This window comes from Dermochelys coriacea, chromosome 4 (assembly GCF_009764565.3).
Source record: "Dermochelys coriacea isolate rDerCor1 chromosome 4, rDerCor1.pri.v4, whole genome shotgun sequence".
Lineage (NCBI taxonomy): Eukaryota > Metazoa > Chordata > Testudines > Dermochelyidae > Dermochelys > Dermochelys coriacea.
Window position 1 is genome coordinate 23,227,591 of NC_050071.1, and position 19,829 is coordinate 23,247,419.

Below are 19,829 nucleotides of genomic sequence, written 5' to 3' on the forward strand. Positions count from 1 at the left end.
TCATCTTGGAAAAGAGACAACTGAGGGGAGATATGACTGAGGTCTATAAAATCATAACTAGTGTAGAGAACGCAGATAAGGAAATGTTGTTTACTACTTCTCATAATGTACGAACTGGGGGGTCACCAAATGAAATTAATAGGCATCAAGTTTAAAACAAATAAAATTAAGTATTTCTTCACACAACACACAGTCAACCTGTGGAACTCCTTGTCAGAAGATGTTGTGAAGGCCAAGACCATAACAGAGTTCAAAAAAGAACTAGATAAATTCATGGACGATAGGTCCATCAATGACTATAAAACAGGATGGGCAGGGATGGTGTCCCTAGTCTCTGTTTGCCAGAAGCTGGGAAAAAGCAACGGGATGGATCACTTGATGATTACCCTGTTCTGTTCATTCCCTCTGGGGCACCTGGCTCTGGACACTGTCGGAAGACAGGACACTGGACCTTTGGTCTCACCCGGTGGGGCCATTCTTATGTTCTTATCTGAAATTAGTAGAAGCAGCACGGTGGAAAGATGGAAGATGTCTTTTCCAAATGGCAGAGGTAACAGGAGAAGAGGAAGACTCGCATGAACAGTGGCAAGATTCTGGGATTAAGGAGAGAAGAAGAGTGGAGGAGGCCAAGATAAAGTAGGTCTGTATATTATGCTGGGGCAAGACTATGAAAGGTTTTAAAAACAAGAAGGAGAACTGTAAACTTAAAAAGAAAAGGAGTACTTGTGGCACCTTAGAGACTAACACATTTATTTGAGCATAAGCTTTCGTGAGCTACAGCTCATTTCATCGGATGCATTCGGTGGAAAATACAGGGGGAGATTTATATACACACACAGAGAACATGAAACAATGGGTTTTATCATACACACTGCAAAGAGAGTGATCACTTAAGATGAGCTATTATCAGCAGGAAGGGTGCGGGGGGGGGAGGAAAACCTTTTGTGGTGATAATCAAGGTGGGCCATTTCCAGGAAGGCTTCTTGACTTGAGACTCCCTCCTCAGGCCCTACGCTACCAGCACTCCCAGCTATCTTCGAGACACCAGTGACTTCCTGAGGAAACTACAATCCATCAGTGATATTCCTAAAAACACCATCCTAGCCACTACGGATGTAGAAGCCCTCTACACCAACATTCCACACAAAGATGGACTATAAGCCGTCAGGAACAGTATCCCCGATAATGTCATGGCTAACCTGGTGGCTGAACTTTGTGACTTTGTCCTCACCCATAACTTTTTCACATTTGGGGACAATGTATACCTTCAAATCAGCGGCACTGCGATGGGTACCCGCATGGCCCCACGATATGCCAACATTTTTATGGCTGACTTAGAACAACGCTTCCTCAGCTCTCGTCCCCTAATGCCCCTACTCTACTTGCGCTACATTGATGACATCTTCATCATCTGGACCCATGGAAAAGAAGCCCTTGAGGAATTCCACCAGGATTTCAACAATTTCCATCCCACCATCAACCTCAGCCTGGACCACTCCACACAAGAGATCCACTTCCTGGACACTACTGTGCTAAAAAGCGATGGTCACATAAACACCACCCTACATCGGAAACCTACTGACCGCTTTTGCTACCTACATGCCTCTAGCTTTCATCCAAATCACACCACACGATCCATTGTCTATAGCCAAGCTCTACGATATAACTGCATTTGCTCCAACCCCTCAGACAGAGACAAACACCTACAAGATCTCTATCATGCATTCTTACAACTACAATACCCACCTGCTGAAGTGAAGAAACAGATTGACAGAGCCAGAAGAGTACCCAGAAGTCACCTACTACAGGACAGGCCCAACAAAGAAAATAACTGAACGCCACTAGCCATCACCTTCAGCCCCCAACTAAAACCTCTCCAACGCATCATCAAGGATCTGAAGGACGACCCATCACTCTCACAGATCTTGGGAGACAGGCCAGTCCTTGCTTACAGACAGCCCCCCAACCTGAAGCAAATACTCACCAGAACCACCAACCCAGGAACTTATCCTTGTAACAAAGCCCATTGCCAACTCTGTCCACATATCTATTCAGGGGACACCATCATAGGGCCTAATCACATCAGCCACGCTATCAGAGACTCGTTCACCTGCGCATCTACCAATGTGATATATGCCATCATGTGCCAGCAATGCCCCTCTGCCATGTACATTGGTCAAACTAGACAGTCTCTACATAAAAGAATAAATGGACACAAATCAGACATCAAGAATTATAACATTCAAAAACCAGTCGGAGAACACTTCAGTCTCTCCGGTCACTCGATTAGAGACCTGAGAGTGGCTATCCTTCAACAAAAAAAACTTCAAAACCAGACTCCAACGAGAGACTGCTGAATTGGAATTAACTTGCAAACTGGATACAATTAACTTAGGCTTGAATAGAGATTGGGAGTGGATGGGTCATTACACAAAGTAAAACTATTTCCCCATGTTATTTCTCCCCCTCACCCCAGCCTCAACTGTTCCTCAGACGTTCTTGTTAACTGCTGGAAATGGCCCACCTTGATTATCACCACAAAAGGTTTTCTTCCTCCCCCCGCCACCTTCCTGCTGGTAATAGCTCATCTTAAGTGATCACTCTCCTTACAGTGTGTATGATAAAACCCATTTTTTCATGTTCTCTGTGTGTGTATATAAATCTCTCCACTGTATTCTCCACTGAATGCATCCGATGAAGCGAGCTGTAGCTCACGAAAGCTTATGCTCAAATAAATTTGTTAATCTCTAAGGTGCCACAAGTACTCCTTTTCTTTTTGCGAATACAGACTAACACGGCTACTACTGTGAAACCTGTCATTATGCAAGAAATTGTAAACTTGTATCCTAAAATGAATGGGGAAGTAGATATATATGTGAATTTATATTAATCATTAAACAAAGTAAAATGTAGAGTACTATCCACAGAAATGAGTACAATGAGTAAAAAATGTTATCTCCATTTTAACTGTTTCTACTTGTTGGATCAGTATTCTCCACTTAGAGAATGATCCAAAGCACATTGAAGTCAATAGGAGTCTTTCCATTGACTTCAGTGGGCTATGGATCAGTACCCATTTTTATTTGTGTGTGTGTGTGTATTTGCTGTGTTGCATACAGTCGTGGGAAACCATTTTGGCACTATTTCCATATGACTCAGAAATTTAGAACTGAACAGTGAGCCGTAGAAGTCTTGTATTATAAAAACGTCTTCATTTTTGAGTGTCTGAATATCCATCATTAAATAGAGTGTGGGTGGTGAGAAGGGTTCCCTTTACAGAGTCTTGTTTAAAAGCACCAGAAATACAACCATATATTTAAAGAACTGCTTTAAGGTGCATTAAGATAAAAACGTCTGCCACAAGAATCTGAGCACATACTTTTTTACTGTGTATAATGGAGGGGGGAAATCTTTTTTTCTCCTAAGTAATGTAACGTGCTATCCACAAAGTCAAGAGTAGTAAATTCGCACCTAGCCTGGCACTTTGGGGAGTTAGCAATTCTCATGTTTCCTATTATGCAAAAAAAAAAAGAAGAAAAAACTTAAATTTTTATTCCCTAAGGTCCCAATCCTGCAATTCCTTGCATTTACATGGAACCCCAACAGCCTCTGACCCTTTGCAGAAAGCCAGAACAAAGTGGGTATGTCAGACTTAAGTCCCACATAAGACCTTGTTTTCCGGGGTTAAGTGTTGCATAGACCTTATTCTGGCCCTCTGCACAGGGGTGAATTTCACCCAAAATCCAGAACCGTTGTTCCTTTAATGTGCTACTTTATATCACTATGTGCATCAGTTTGACAGAATTCAACATATCCTCCTGGAAATCTGGAAGAAAAATACCATGTGTATGCTTTATCAGTGTGTTTATATCCGAGGTGGTGGCTGTAGGGTAACTGGGGAGAATAAAAATACTTCCTTGATCCACAGGTTAAGAGATCTCCCATGGGTTTGGAAGCTATCAGATGTTCTGGAGAAATACTTCTCAGATACTTTATGCAATATTAAATTCCTGTGATGCTAATTGATTTCCATTGCTATATACTATATACTAGTAAAGTGTACTCCTGAGTGAGAAGTTGATATATAGTGCTTCTGAATGACCTATCACATTTTGAACCTGAGATACCAAAGCTGCATATCCAACAGCTAAAAAAACCAAGCAAACCCTAGTGCAGGGATAGGCAACCTTTGACACGCAGCCTGTCAGGGAAAGCCGCTGGCGGGCCGGGACAGTTTGTATACCTGCAGTGTCTGTGGGTTTAGCCGATCGCAGCTCGCCGTTCCAGGCCAATGGGGACTGTGGGAAGTGGCAGGGGACGTGCTGGCTGCTGCTTCCCACAGCCCCCATTGGCCTGGAACGGCAAACTGTGACTAGTGCGAGCTGCGATCGGCCAAAGCTGCGGACGCTGCAGGTAAACGAACTGTCCCAGTCCGCCAAAGGATTTCCCTGATGGGTAGCGTGCCAAAGGTTGCCGATCCCTGCCCGAGACAGACAAGATGGATGAGGTGATATCTTTTATTGGGCCAACTTCTCTTGGTGAGAGAGACACGCTTTTAAGCTACACAGAGCTCTTCCTCAGGGCTGGGAAACTAACTTAGGCCAGGTCTACACTACAAACTTACATCGGTATAACTACATTGCTCAAGAGTGTCTGAAAAATCCACCCCCTTGAGCAATGTAATTATACTGACCTACTGGCTGGTGTAGACAGCGCTATGCCAACATGAGAGCTTCTCCCATTGACATAGCTACCACCTCTTGCAGAGGTGGATTAATTATGCCAACAGACAAAGCTCTCCCTTCGGCATAGTAGCATCTTTACTAAAGTGCTACAGCGAAGCAGCTGCAGCACTGTACATGTAGACAAGCTCTCAGAATGTCATTGCTAAATACAAGGAGGAACAAATTGTTTAGCATAAGTAGTTAACAAATATTTCAAGGGATCATTTAACCTCTTTATGCCTCATTTTCCCACAGTGGCAATACTTCCCTACTTCATTGGGATGTCACGAGGATAAATATATTAATGTTTCAAAGACATTCAGGTACTATGGGGATGGGAACTATATGTATATAGGGCGAAGAAAATAGAAGGGAAAATTCAAATAGAAAAATGATCAAAGCTGAACAGCCTAAAGATGAGACACTGCGGAGCAAATGTATTAATGACATTATCCTTGCAAAGTGACATATCCATAATAAGGAGAAGAGGGTTTTACAGCAGCTAGGAGGTTTTCATCACAGCATCTACTGAAGTTAAATCAAATACAATTTATATTTCTACATATTGCTTTTTGTTGTTGGCGGTGGAGGGGTTCTGGTGGGAAGTCCATTGCAAACATTGACATCATGACAATTTTTCATTCAAACCTGAAAAACAGAAAAGCCCTATGCTGTTTGCCTGATTTGTTTTTAAAGGGACCAAGTTCATATATCTGTTTCTGAGCAGATATTATGAAACCATGCAGTCTAGTCTCAGAGTAGAAATCAATATTTGTTCTTTCCTCTACAGAGTGTTCCAAAAAAAATCCACCCAAACATTTTTATGTCAATACAAATTGCTCATTACTAACATGCTGCTACATAAACAGGGTGTTTCAGCAGAAGGAAATTTACCATGGAGATAATGGCTAGCATAGAGAGGCCTACTAAGACCAAAAATAGCTTGACATACAAGGCATTTTTTCACAATGAATAAATGAATCTTAGAAAACAACAACAAAATTGAGTTAGACAGTGACCCTTTGAAAGTATAAAGCTGACAAGTGGCATGGATGCCACATACAGTAGAGAGCTTAGTGAACACCAAAATACTTAGGACAAATGTCAAACACTGACTTTGTGAGAGCAGAATTAAAAACAGAAATGGATCTGTCATCCTAAAGATGAATTCTTTAAACTCTGAACCTGCTAGTGACTGCAAATGGGTGCACCTAAGTGCCTGTGTGGAGACTCCTCCTTCATATAGGATGTGTGTTTTAAAAAAAGACATGGGAAGAGTTTTCAAAAACAAATTTCCCCTTCCCCGCCCAGTAAAATGTGTGAGAGAAGGTCTATCATGGCAGCGTGATACTATTTATCAAGTATCACCTCCAGAAAGCAATATCATTCCAAGTAATACCAAAGTGTAGTAGTAGCCATTTTAATTTGTGCCCTCATCTCTTTCAAAAGTGGTGTTTCTAGGAATGATAGTAAAGAAACAGAGATGCCAACCACAATCCAAAAAAAAAAAAAGACAACGTTTAGAAAATTACTCATCCTCCCTAATAACCTCAACATACTTTGTTTCGGGAGCTAACTACTACCATTTCCCCCAAATGATTCAGTCTTTTCCTAAACAAAAAGCAGTCACCAAGAAAATAGGGCAGCATAATTGGCAGAAAGTTAAACTGCTAAATGATTTGGTGGAGATGATAGAACTACTAGTGAAATAACAATTGCTAGATGTTAAGCAAGGGAACATTTCCTTCACAAATGTAAAAGGATTTTAATAATCTCCTGAGTGAACTGTGTGAAAGTTGCATCATGTTTCTGAGGGTACATCTACCTTGCAATTGGAGGTCTGATTGTAACACAAGTAGGTACATCTCATTTCCTTCACTTCCACTGACAATTGTAACTGGTGGACGTCATCTATAATAAACTAAGAGAATCTAGTTTCAGATTTTGCTGACACCATAGATATAATAAAGGGAAAGGCACATTTTTTCTTTTATAGGTCTTTTTCTTATCTAGCATTCTGCATACAAAAAACTCAAGCTATTGTTAATTTCTATCAAAGATAACCATAAATGTTAGATGTGAAGTGCAAATTACTGTCTTTTCCCCCAAAAGAGTACAATGAAGCATAATATGCATAATGTCTTTAAATTGGTACAGTAATTAAATTTTGAAGTCTTTGTGTGTGTGTGTGTGTGTGTGTGTGTGTGTGTGTGTGTGTGTCTAAAGATTAGGTGTATATGGATGCTGTTTTAGTATGGCCCATCCTTGATTTTAAATTTCAGCTACTTCCCCACTACCCCGCTTTCTGCTATTTGGTCTTCATACAATGTTTTTCTCTTTCTGCATATGTGAGATTAATTATAACCAACTCTGTATAAATAGTAAAATCAGATTAAAAAGCTTTACCGAGGGAGGTAGAACAGAGAGGATTTCTTATATGAAAATGCTAAATAAAAATAAAACAAACCACGTTGTGTCAGCATATGCGTATATAGCATACAGAGAGTGCATGTGTGTATATGTATATATTTATATCATTTCAGGTTTTATTTTCGTTTGTACAGGCACATATTCTTCCTTGAACTCTTTTTAAAGATGATAGTGTGAGATTTAAATCCTATTAAGCTTAATGGGTGTTATAAGGTAAAAATGAAAAGATTAAAAACCTTTATCAGTGCTTTCAGGAGGACATGCTGTAGTATTAATAAGAACTTGTAATGAGACAGCTCCATACTGGTTACAGATTCCAGTAGCTATCTGCATTGAGCTCATGGCGTACGTTTTGTTAAATCCAGTATCAAGACTTCAAAGCAGTGGCACTTCATTTTGAAATGAAAGGTGTTAAATGTGGACTATTTTTCAATTAAATAGTTTCCTTTTTAGTGAAATGTACAGCCCAGAGACCACAAATATCTACTGCTTTAGTCCAATTTGATTTTTTGCATTCAGATACACTTTAGCATTCAGCTCTGGCTACTAAAAAGGGAGTGCTTTTCTTTCCACTTAAAGATTATTAGGCGAATGGCTGATAGCTTAACATACCGTCTCTACACACAGGCACATCATTCATTGTTTGAAAGCTTATGATGTTTACTTTAAGATAAGGTCTGAGGTACGGTGTGGAGCTGTCAAGTGGTGCCGTTACCATAGAAAGAGGGATAAACAATGACACCATCAACACTTTGTAGAAATATATACCTCAATCTTTTGCGTGTATCCAAGAAATTGAGACAGGAAAGAAGCAAAGGAAAACTGTTTTCAAAGTAATATGGTCATTACAAGTGGTACTTTTACATTTTTGTAAATGTCTAGCGTTCCCACTCTGTTACAGCATGTAAACACAACACACCTTTCTCCTTTGTCCTGCACTTCACACAGTCATTTACATCAGTGCAAAGTGAGCATAAAATGTTACGAATTAGAACATCCATTAGTGTAACTGACTGGATGCAAACAACAGAATTAGGCTTGTATATTATATATTTTTTTTAAAAAATGATTTATATATAATTCATATATATTATTTATAATCAGAGGTGAAAGTAAGCCGGTCTGGTCCGGTCCGGCATACCGGCAAGAACCGGTACACAGCCGACCGTACCAGCAGGGGGCAGTTTCCCCAGGCCAGCAATTTAAAAGGGCCCTGAGCTCTGGGCCCTTTAAATCGCCACCAGAGCCCTGGGGCTCCCAGCCACCACTGCAGCTACCACTACCATGGGGCTCCAGTAGTGATTTAAAGGGCCCGGGGCTCCCAGCCGCTGCTACCGCAGCCAGAGCCCCAGGCCCTCTAAATTTCGATTTAAAGGGACCGGGGATTTAAAGTCCTCACTTCTTCTGGTTGAGGCCCTGCCCCACTGCTTAGGACCCCAGCCCTGTGTACCGGTAATTCCTTTAAGTTACTTTCACCCCTGTTTATAATGCATATTACAAAATTAAACTTTCTCTCCAAGTTGAGCTGTTCCCAAAACGTCCCAGCCCCTAGTTCCCTCTATCCCATAGGAGCACTCCAAATCTCATTATATACTGGTTGGATTTAACAAGATCACTTGGTCAACATGAGTCAGCAGAAATTACTTTGTCTCTTTATCCTGAATGTAGAGGAATACAAGAGAGTAGCTCTGCATTCCTATTTGCAGATTACCAAGCCATGTAATAATTTCTCCATCACTTTGAGCCTTTTAGATCAAGATATGCTTAAATTCAACCACAAGCTCTTGGGCTAATGCAGGAAACATCAGGTGAAATCTGTGGCCTCTGTTATACAGGAGGTCATATCAGAATGGCCCCTGCTGGCCTTGAAATCTGTGAAATTTTTCTACCTGGTTATTCTTCTGTCCCCAACAGTAAGTGGCACCTCCTGTAATGGTAACCTGGGCTGACTAGCCCTTTATTTAAGCCTTGGACTTAAGTCAAATTCTATTAAAATATAGTACAAGTGGTATATAACTTTTGTTGTTCTTTCTTTCTTTCTCACTGCAAGCAGCTAGAAAGGAAACCCTGTTTCAGTCACTCCGAGATATCACAGTACTAGGAACTTTCTAACCGTATTAACAGTATATACTTTAATATATACAGTTTTTCTGCTGTTCAGATAGGCCCTGTAGGAATATAGAAAATATGCAGTTGTGTTATGGATGTTTAACCTATTGTCTCAGCAGTACCTCTTTTGCACAGGAAGGATTCTTGATCCTTATGGGGGTTATGTTGCCTCTCCGGCCACTGTACCTGTTGTCTGTGAGAGTAGTTCTATGATTTTTCCCTAGGTTCTCTCTGTAAATATAACTAACATTGTCACAGTGAGATCAAAGAGCAAAACTTGCTCTATAGTGACATGCGTAAGGTTTCAGATCAGCTTTACTGTACAGAAAAAGGTTTGGTGTTATGGACTTAGCTTTCTGAGTTTTGATCTCTGCACTGGGGATGATGTCTGTGATTTTTTGGTCCTTGCTCTATTTGTAAGTATCATCAGGATCCAGGAAAGCTCAAAGAGCATATTTTCTTTGGCACAGATTTACAAATTTCAGAGTTAATGATAGATTTTAACAGAGGATATCTTAAGAGAAATCTTCTCATCATAACCATAGTCTTCTTCATTGACTATCAGTGCTATAATACAAGGCTTTTGCAATCTTTTATAAAATCTTTTCTGAGCGGATACTACAGGCTAAGATTTGGTATCATTCTGCAACACTATGCTTCACCTTGTCTTTTATCCAGTTAAGACTGAAGATTGACTCTAATGTTACGATACTTCAGTCTAACAAGATTAGAAGTCTAAAACCCAGCGTTTTATTTTCGCAATGAGAAAATGTGACTATCGTATTTCACTCATGAAACGTGCCCCCAAAAGATAAAATATCCAGATTATTTTCTGTTTCTCTTCAGGGATGTCTCAGTCTTCCAATCATAAAAATAAAGATTTGAGTCAATTCAAGGATAATTGGGATTTTTTTCTTCCTCATCATCAGCATACAATTTGCCCTTTTTGTAAGTCCTTTGATTTCTCCTTTGCAGAACTGTATATGGAGCTGTGGGATAGCTCCGCTGATTAACATGACAGCAGCTGAACACTCTTTGCCAGCGTATGCAATTCCCCTGCTGCCATCATAGGTTCACTCTCCAATGCTGACAAAATTAAGGATGCTAATCTGTGGAACTCAGTAACAAACGGATTATTTTAAAGAGAAAAACCATAATATACAACCAATATACATTGGTTTCATGGAGTTCAGCTCCATTTTTGTGATAGTCGCTCTTTTTCAAAAGGCACACTTTGAACAGATTTAGAGATTTAGTTAATGGCATGAACTAATTGAAACTAGGTTTATAAAGCCCTTGAGTTAAGAAAAAGAGAAAAAAAGATAAGTGTATGTGACCATTCTTTTGTGCTTGGTGTGCTGATAAATTAGGATGGTAAAAATATAGAAAGATGTTGGAATGAGATTTGGATTCCTGTATGCCTGACTGCTAAGGGGAGAGCCTCGTAAATCAAGGGATTGCTTATGAAGATTTTCATTTTATACATCTTTGTTGTATACCCTCAACCAAATGCCTCTGTTTAAATTTACTTTAAAATCTTTGTTACACAATGCAGAATTTCTGTTGAATTTGTTTGTTTGATCACTGACTCTAGGGGTTTTTTTCATTCTAAAGTGTTTCTCAGATATTTAGCCCATGGAGAAATATTCTAACCTAAAACATGTAGGAGGTTATTCCTTGTATGGCTACCTCTGAAATCAGATTACTGTATCCTGGTCACGCACTTCATTGAAATGTACTCAAATTATATGAACTTCACTTTAATATGTGGAATGCTTGGTGGTCAAAAAAAGCCTTATATAAAAGGAACATCATAACAGCACTAATATAGGAGACAAATAGGGTGACCAGACAGCAAGTGTGAAAAATTGGGACAGGGGATCGGGGGTAATAGGCACCTATATAAGAAAAAGCCCAAATATCGGGACTGTCCTTATAAAATCGGAACATCTGGTCACCCTAGATGAAAACAACAATAACTTTGCTTGTTTATCTGAAACGTCACATTGCCTGCCATATACTTCCAACCTGGAATCTCAACAGCTTGTATTAATTAAAAGTAGATTTGTTAGTAATTTGCAACACTGGTTTGTATATTGACATAAAACTCAGGTTCCATTGTTGTTTAATTTCTGTCAGATTTGGATGCAGAACATCTATATTTACAGCAAAATTATCTTCTATGGCTATTCTGTACATGAAACGATGGCAGGATATGTAATAGTGATCCACACTGCATAAGAGATTTGAGTGGAGAATAAATGTAATAATTAAATAATACTTAGCACGTATGCAGCATAGCAGTTTTCATTTTCCTTGCACTTTGCAAAATGATAACTCTCTAACTTTCACAGTACCCATGTAAGGAAAGTTGATACCATCCCAGTTTACTGGTGAGGAAACCAAACCATGTTGAGGCTGATATTCATAATTGCTGACTTACCCCAAGTCAATGTGAGTCACGCATGCTTTGCAGTTCAGAAAAGGAGGTGTCAAGGTTCCTTCCCCACTCTTAACTCTAGGGTACAGATGTGGGGACCTGCATGAAACCCCCCCTAAGCTTATTTTTACCAGCTTAGCTTAAAACTTCACCAAGGAACAAACTATTTCACCTTTTGCCCTTGGACTTCATTGCTGCCACCACCAAGCGTCTAACAAATATATAACAGGGAAAGAGTCCGTTTGGAAACGTCTTTCCCCCCAAAACCATCCCCAAACCCTACACCCCCTTTCCTGGGAAAGGCTTGATAAAAATCCTCACCAATTTGCATAGGTGAACACAGACCCAAACCCTTGGATCTTAAGAACAAGGAAAAAGCAATCAGGTTCTTAAAAGAAGAATTTTCAGTGAAGAAAAAATAAAAGAATCACCTCTGTAAAATCAGGATGGTAAATACCTTACAGGGTAATCAGATTCAAAACACAGAGAATCCCTGTAGGCAAAACCTTAAGTTATAAAAAGATACAAAAACAGGAATATACATTCCATTCAGCACAGCTTATTTTATCAGCCATTTAAACAAAACAGTATCTAACGCATATCTAGCTAGATTACTTACTAAGTTCTAAGACTCCGTTCCTTTTCTGTTCCTGGCAAAACAACACAAAGACAGAGCAAACCTTTGTTTCTCCCCCCCTCCAGCTTTCAAAGTATCTTGCCCCCTCATTGGCCATTTTGGTCAGGTGCCAGCGAGGTTATCCTAGCTTCTTAACTCTTTACAGGTGAAAGGGTTTTTCCTCTGGCCAAGAGGGATTTTAAAGGTGTTTACCTTTCCCTTTATATTTATGACACGCCCCCCCAAATCACAGATAGGGTGAAACACTGGCTGTGATTTCTTCCTGGAGCTCTAGGAGAAAACAGAGTTAATAAGACACATGCACCTCTAAATATACTACCTAACATATAAAGATTAACAATATTTTCCACATCTCAAGGACGATTTTAACCAGTTGATTCTGGGAAACTTTCACGGGAGAGTGCATCAGCCACTTTGTTAGAAGCTCCTGAGATATGTTGGATGTCAAAATCAAAATCTTGGAGAGCTAAACTCCACCGAATAAGTTGTTTGTTACTTCCCGTGGTGGTATGAAGCCACCATAGCGCAGCATGGTCGGTTTGCAGGTGGAAATGCTGTCCCCAAACATATGGGCGTAGCTTTTCCAGAGCGTGGACAATGGCGTAACATTCTTTTTCACTCACTGACTAGTTGCTTTCCCCAGAAACACTACAGGGTGGAATTCTTGATCCGGTCCTTCCTGCATTAAAACTGCTCCCACACCATGCTCAGATGCATCTGTGGTTACTAGGAATGGTTTGTCAAAGTCTGGGGCCCTTAGCACAGGGTCTGACATGAGTGTCGCTTTAAGCTGGTTAAAGGCCTTCTGACTCTTCGGTCCACTGAATGGCATTTGGCTGCTTCTTTTTGGTTAGGTCTGTAAGTGGGGCTGCAATTTGGCTGTATTGCGGTACAAATTGCCTGTAATATCCAGCTAAGCCTAAGAAGGATTGGACCTGTTTCTTTGACTTTGGGACAGGCCACTTTTGGATAGCATCCACTTTGGCCTGTAGGGAGTTGATAGTTCCCTGACCCACCTTGTGTCCAAGGTAAGTCACTCTGTTTAACAAGAGTGATGATGACCTCGCCCAGGGCCTCCAGCACCTCACGCTTACAGTTGTCGAAGTCTCCATTGATCTGCTCAACGCTCTGCTCCTCCACCACCCACAGCTGGCAATTGGTCTCTGTGATCAGCCGGGCGTCATGGCTCACAATGATGATGGCCCCTTTGTACTCATTGATGGCATCAGCTAGGGCGTCGATGGACTCGATGTCCAGGTTATTGATAGGTTCATCCAGAATGAGGACATCGGGCTCCCTGCAGGCCAGCTCGGCAAACACCACGCGAGCCTTCTGGCCTCCAGAGAGCTTGCAGATCTGGATGTGTGGGTGTGGCTCTCGAGGCCAAAGCACCCCAGACACTTGCGGGCGTCCTGGTAGAGCAGGTTGAAGTTGCGCTGCAGGTACTCGGTTGCTGTCTCCTGCATGTTCAGCTGTTCGTCATATTGCTGGTTAAAGAAGCTGATTATTAGCCTGTGGTTTTTCCTCATCTCCCCTCTTGTCGGTCTGAGCTTCCCCGTCAGCAACAGCAGCAGTGTGCTCTTCCCTATGCCATTCAGCCCCACGATGCAGATTCTAGACTCCCTGTCGATCCCAAAATCCAGACTCTTGAACAATTTTAATTGAAGAAAAAAAGTAAAAGAATCACCTCTGTAAAATCAGGATGGTAAACACCTTATAGGGTAATCAGATTCAAAACATAGAGAATCTCTGTAGGCAAAACCTTAAGTTACAAAAAGACCCAAAAACAGGAATATACATTCCATTCAGCACAGCTTATTTTTCAGCTGTTTAAACAAAACAGAATCTAATGCATATCTAGCTAGATTACTTAATAAGTTCTAAGACTCCATTCCTTTTCTGTTCCCGGAAAAAGCATCACACAGACAGAGGGAGCCTTTGTTTCTCCCCCCTCCATGTTTAAAAATATCTGGTCTCCTCATTGGTCATTTTGGTCAGGTGCCAGTGAGGTTATCCTAGCTTCTTAACCTTTTACAGGTGAAAGGGATTTTCCTCTGGCCAGGAGGGATTTTAAAGGTGTTTACCTTTCCCTTTATATTTATGACAGAGGCCCTAAGTGATCTCACTACCGCCTCAGAGACAGGCCATGTCAAAACTGGGATAAGAACTCTGGAGTTTCTGGCTCTCAGGCCTGTGGTCAGATCACTTAATCATGTCTCTCTTGTCACCTGCCTTTTGAAATAAACCTGGTGTTCCAAGGAGTTCATTCTTCTATTTTCCAGAAATTAGGCTTCAATCCTGTAAAGGGATCCCCCACAGGTAGACCCCTTCAGGGATCCCTTTCCAGGATTGTGAGGGCTTTAGTTACTTAAAGTTAGATATGTAAGTGTTCCATGCATGTCCCTTTCCTTCTCTTCTCAACATCAGAAATAAATGAAAAAAACCTTCTGCTAAGAAATTACCTTCTCTGGGTTTACTTCCCAACCTGGGAGACCTTTTACATATGTTCTGGTTATATCAGGTAATATATTCTACATGCATGGGTGGCACAAGTGGATTTAAGAGGCATTGTGGCTATATAATACCTCCCTGGTATTTTCAGGGTTATTGGGTTTAAACTCATAGCGAAATACAAGAAATATTGAGTACCTACACTAATTTTTCATCATAATGGAAGTATCAACTCTGCTGCGCTATTGCAAAGCAATGTGAAGAGTTGCAAAAACTTTAATTTGAAAGGTGATGACAAACAGCTGTAATAACTTATGCAAAATTTTCCATTTGCTTCACACAGTGGAAGTAGTGGACAAGGCATTCAGCTAACTGTAGAAAGACAGTATACAGTATCCAGAAGGGAGACAGCCATGATTTACTCTGTTACTGCAGGATAATCGGACATTTTTCATTGTTCACTTCCTACTTTATAAAACCTTCAGCATTAAATCTTTTACACCTTGCCTGCTGGTAGCTGTGCTTTATTAGTTACAGCAATGAACTTATTCAGGGATAATTTAGCTTAGCAAATTGAATGGTTAGCTTCATTCCTGCCTTAAATGTCCATATCCTGCTGAAAGCACAGACATTTTCTGAAACCTTCCCTTACAAGCCCATTAGCTCCTCTTGAAATGAAGACTGCAACAGCTGGATGCTTCAATTCTCTGACACTCTGCTGGACTACTCTTTAAAAGGATATTATGCGGGCGGGGGTGTATTTAACATATACTATATCTTTTTCTTTGTAAGTCAATAAAGGTGGTAGGGAAATTGGAGAGGAAGAAAATAAATCCCTTTGATTTATGTTTACTTAGTCTATTTTGTGCCTGGTGATACTACAGGTGGCAAATGCACCAGTTTCTGGCTCTTTTCAAGGCACTACTGCAGGTCTCCCATTAATTATTTCTATGTATTAGGCTTTGTTTCTGTAGCATAGTGAATGTTGCCCTTGCCAGGAGGCAGCATTAGTTGATCGCTAAGAGCCAACTCAGGTTGTTGTAAAAACTATAGTAGTGATTCAGGTGCAGCCGGAAATCAATAAAGAAGAGTGCTTTTTAACTGACTAAAATGAAGAACAATTACCTACTGTAGCTAAATTACTTTCTGTATTGGATCATTCCCTACACTGGGAGCTGGTGGGCACAAAACTGAGGTGTTGTAGAAACTAAGCAGTTGACATGGTAACAGATGGGGTATACCAAAGAACTGATTTAACCTGTGTTGGTAACTTAAATCGGGGGTTATATAAATTGTCAGAGCTATGAAAGCTCTTCAAAGTTTTATGAATTTAGAAGTAAGTTGGGAGGGCTTCATTTCTTTTTGGAGAAGTGTTTATCATGTTCACTCTTTTGGTTTTTACTCTTGGCTTCCTTACATAGCCTTGTTGTCTATGAATTTTTGGGCCAAGGGTGATTAAAGTGCAGTTGTGACATGAACAGGGGAGCGCGAAGGAAGCTGTGCTTCAGCATTTGTATTACATTAAAAGACTCCTCCTGCCTTCTTTGCTGAAGTTAATGGGAGTTATGGGTCTTCAAGGAACATGGAATCATCTGCCAGATTAATATTTGTCTCTGGAATGACTTCTCCTCAGCACCTCCACAACATAAATATTCATAGAGTCCTTAGGCCAAGACTCGTGTTTTGGTTTCATTCTTAGGTAGCATTTTTTATGTTTGGTTTTATTTGGATGTCCGTGTGTACTGGGGAGGGGGATTTTTTTCTGCTCTATCAGAATTATGTATTTGGGAAAGTTGCTCTATTTGTAATAATAATATTTTAGTAATTTTAAGGCACCTGGGAGCCTTTGGACATAAGTGCCTTAAAATTGATTTTTTCGTTAGCTCTCTGCTATTATTTTATATAATTATGTTATCACAAACCAGCCAACAATAATATCCATTTTCAAACACCCTCCAGCACAATTGTTTTTCTGTTAACTCTTGTCACATTTCACTCATTGGATTTGAAAATGGAAAGTGATGAATGGCTCCAGTGTTTTTTATGGCATGTTCCATTTTTAAGCTTTCTGCAGGGATATTCAGATCTCATTTATTTAAGATTTTTTTCCTACACAAGAGAAATTTACCCTTTTAAGAACTTGTTTGCCCCCTAAGATGCCTGTAAAACACCTTCCACGCTCACACACAAACTCTCTAAACAATCCCCAGGACTACACACATTCAAAGAATCATTTCAATGAGAATTCCTTATGGCAGGCTTAAGAACCAGTTCAGTCTGAACTTATTTAGTGCCAGTGTGGACAGCTCTAAAAGAGCTGAGATTGGAAATGGTTCATGTTGTCCACATACTACCATCTCACAGAGCTGGTCAAAAAATTTTAACTGGAAATCCCTGTGAAATATGTCATTTCATTGAAATAAAAATTTTCAGTAGGGAAATGTCAATTTTGATATTTTTTTATTTTCTGACCAGAAAATTCAAAACAACTTGTTTGTTTCAAATTGACATTTCAGAATGAAATGAAAATGTGTATTTCCTTTTGGCTGAAAATGTCATTGTGTGTCAGTCTTTGGAAATTAAAAAAAAATGTATACAGTGTACAATTTATAAAACTTATATGGAGTTTATACATTTAATTCTATATATTAAAAAGGGTCTAATGTTGTGGGAAACATTATAGGCCACACTATTTCCAAAGGTAAAGCCCCCTTTGCTGATCTATCGTGCAAAATAGCCACAAAGGGGGTAGATGCAGTCAGTTGGGAATTCCCGTGGCATGGAGGAGATTGCAGATAGTTCAGGGACTGCGTGTGTGACTGAAATGGCTGGACTGCTGCTGCTCTTCAGCAAACACCAGTTGGCATACTGGCTTCCTGGAACTTAGCAAGCAAGCAAAGTTTAGGGCAGCTTTGAGGCTTCTCTAAGCTATGCAGGAGCCCAGGACGGTATGGAGTCTGCCCCAGGATTGGGGAGCTGCAAATTACTGCTTTGGGGCCCTGCCTCTCAGCAGCATCTAATGTATATTGGGTGCCGTTGAAACTCAAGCCCCAAATGCTGAATGTTTAGCATGAAAAATACTGCAGAACATGTCTCCTGGAAAATGATCCATTGTCAAGTAAAAAACTGCAACATTTCAGCAACTTTTCTCAGAACTGGGACATCATTCTTCCTCCCCCCCACCCCCGCCCCACACACACGGGGTGTTGTTACAGTCCATTATGGATTTTTCACACATCTCTTATCGAGAGTGGCTGGCTCAAAAAATTCTGAGTAATGCCAAACCTGACTAATTTTTTCACTACATCAGCCTCCGTCACATGTCAACAAAAATGTACAACAACATTTTGAAACTATTTGCCTTATGTTTTTTTAATGTGGCTGCTTAAATGATGTTTCAGCATTATTAACGTTAAGGCAGTGCAGCACCTGATGCCATCATCTTTGTATCCACCTAATTTTTCTGTTAAGCCCATATTGTGTGCTTTTGAAAATCCCTCTTGAACTGTCTAAGACAGCTTCTGATACATAATGCCTCCAAAAGAATCTGAACCTGTGCATTAGTATAATCTGCCCACGCCTATGACAAGCCCTTCATAAAGAAGGATATAAATCACATTCGCTGTATTTCTTCTACCCTTCATTTGGGATGAATAAAAAATTAATAGAAAACCATGTGAACTGATTCAGTTTCTCATGGAAAAAATATACAAATCTCATTATGAATTCATTGAAAGATCTCAAAATACTGTTTAGCAATCTCAGAGTATAAGGCTTGGAAGTAGATTTTGTTCCCCTGGCTCCAAGTTGCAATACTTGAGCACATAAAAGAAAATTGCCGTGTAAATGTCAAAAGGTAATCACTATATCCTTGCAGCATTCAGTAGCAGAAAAGTTGTAGTGTGATATTGGTCTTTTAGCACAAGTGAATGACAGAACTAGGTTGCTCAACAGTACCCAAGAAACTGAGACAGATATAAAACAGAGGGGAAATTATGTTCCAGAATAACTTTAAAAATAGGGTACAATTGATGCTATGATACCCTGTTTCTCAAATAGTAACTGGAGTTTGGTAATGGTAACCTTACTACTTATTGAAAGAAGAGCAAAATATAAAATGCACTGAAAGTTATAAAATATCTTTTAAAGAACTCCCTGGAAACATCACAATGTCTGTGCGTCTCCCTCTCATGCATACACATTTTTTGGTGTTTAAAAGGAATGGATTTTTAGTGTTTTTGACTTCTTCCATGGAGAATTTGCTTTCCAAATTAATTTAAATGTGGCATTGGAATACTATTTAATTTTTGTCTGGCAAATTGGAGTTTGATATTAAAATATATAGACATGAAGCTTTGTTATGAATACATATGAGTCCAAATTTCAAGTTACGAAAGCTTACCAGGAACATAGTCAGCAGTTCCTGCTGCTGCTGGCCTTCAATGTAAGGGAGACATAGTTATGGTAACTATAAATTATCTTAGTGGAAATCTTTGATCTCAGACTCCCATGACTGAAATCTTCAAATTTGCATCTTCCCCAGCATTCCCTCTTCTAGTTAAGCCTAGTACATACCATCACTGAAGCAAGCAGGATGCTTCTTCAGCCATTGTAATGCTTTTCTCCTCAATATTTTTCTTATTGGAAAATTTTAAATCTTGTTTTATATTCCATGGGATTTAAAAATAAAATATTATAAACTTTTTTTTTAAAGCACAACATTAAGTAGACGGAGGACTGCACTTCGTCCTGTGGGCACCTTGCATCCTCTAAGACCAAATGAGTGCTTATAACTTTTCTAAGGGGCATGATGGAGTGTCACACCCAGTAGGAAGTGATAATGAGTAGAGATCCAGATTTACAAATCATATGCGCACACACACACAAGGTAAACTGGTTACCAATATGCTGAAATATCCTGTACAACAGATATTTTAGTACATTCAGCCTCCTTAAGGCCCCAGTCAAACAAAACACACAACTTTAAGCACATTAGGAAATATCTAAATTGACTTCAAATAGGACTTCTCACACATTT

The 19,829-nt window shown here is 39.9% G+C and overlaps 1 protein-coding gene across 4 annotated transcripts in view; it reads left to right on the top strand.

The window, feature by feature from the left end:
* CCSER1 (coiled-coil serine rich protein 1) overlaps nucleotides 1-19,829 on the top strand; it is a 1,112,896-nt gene that overhangs the window by 1,088,582 nt on the left and 4,485 nt on the right. The gene's annotated exons all lie outside the window — the stretch shown is intronic.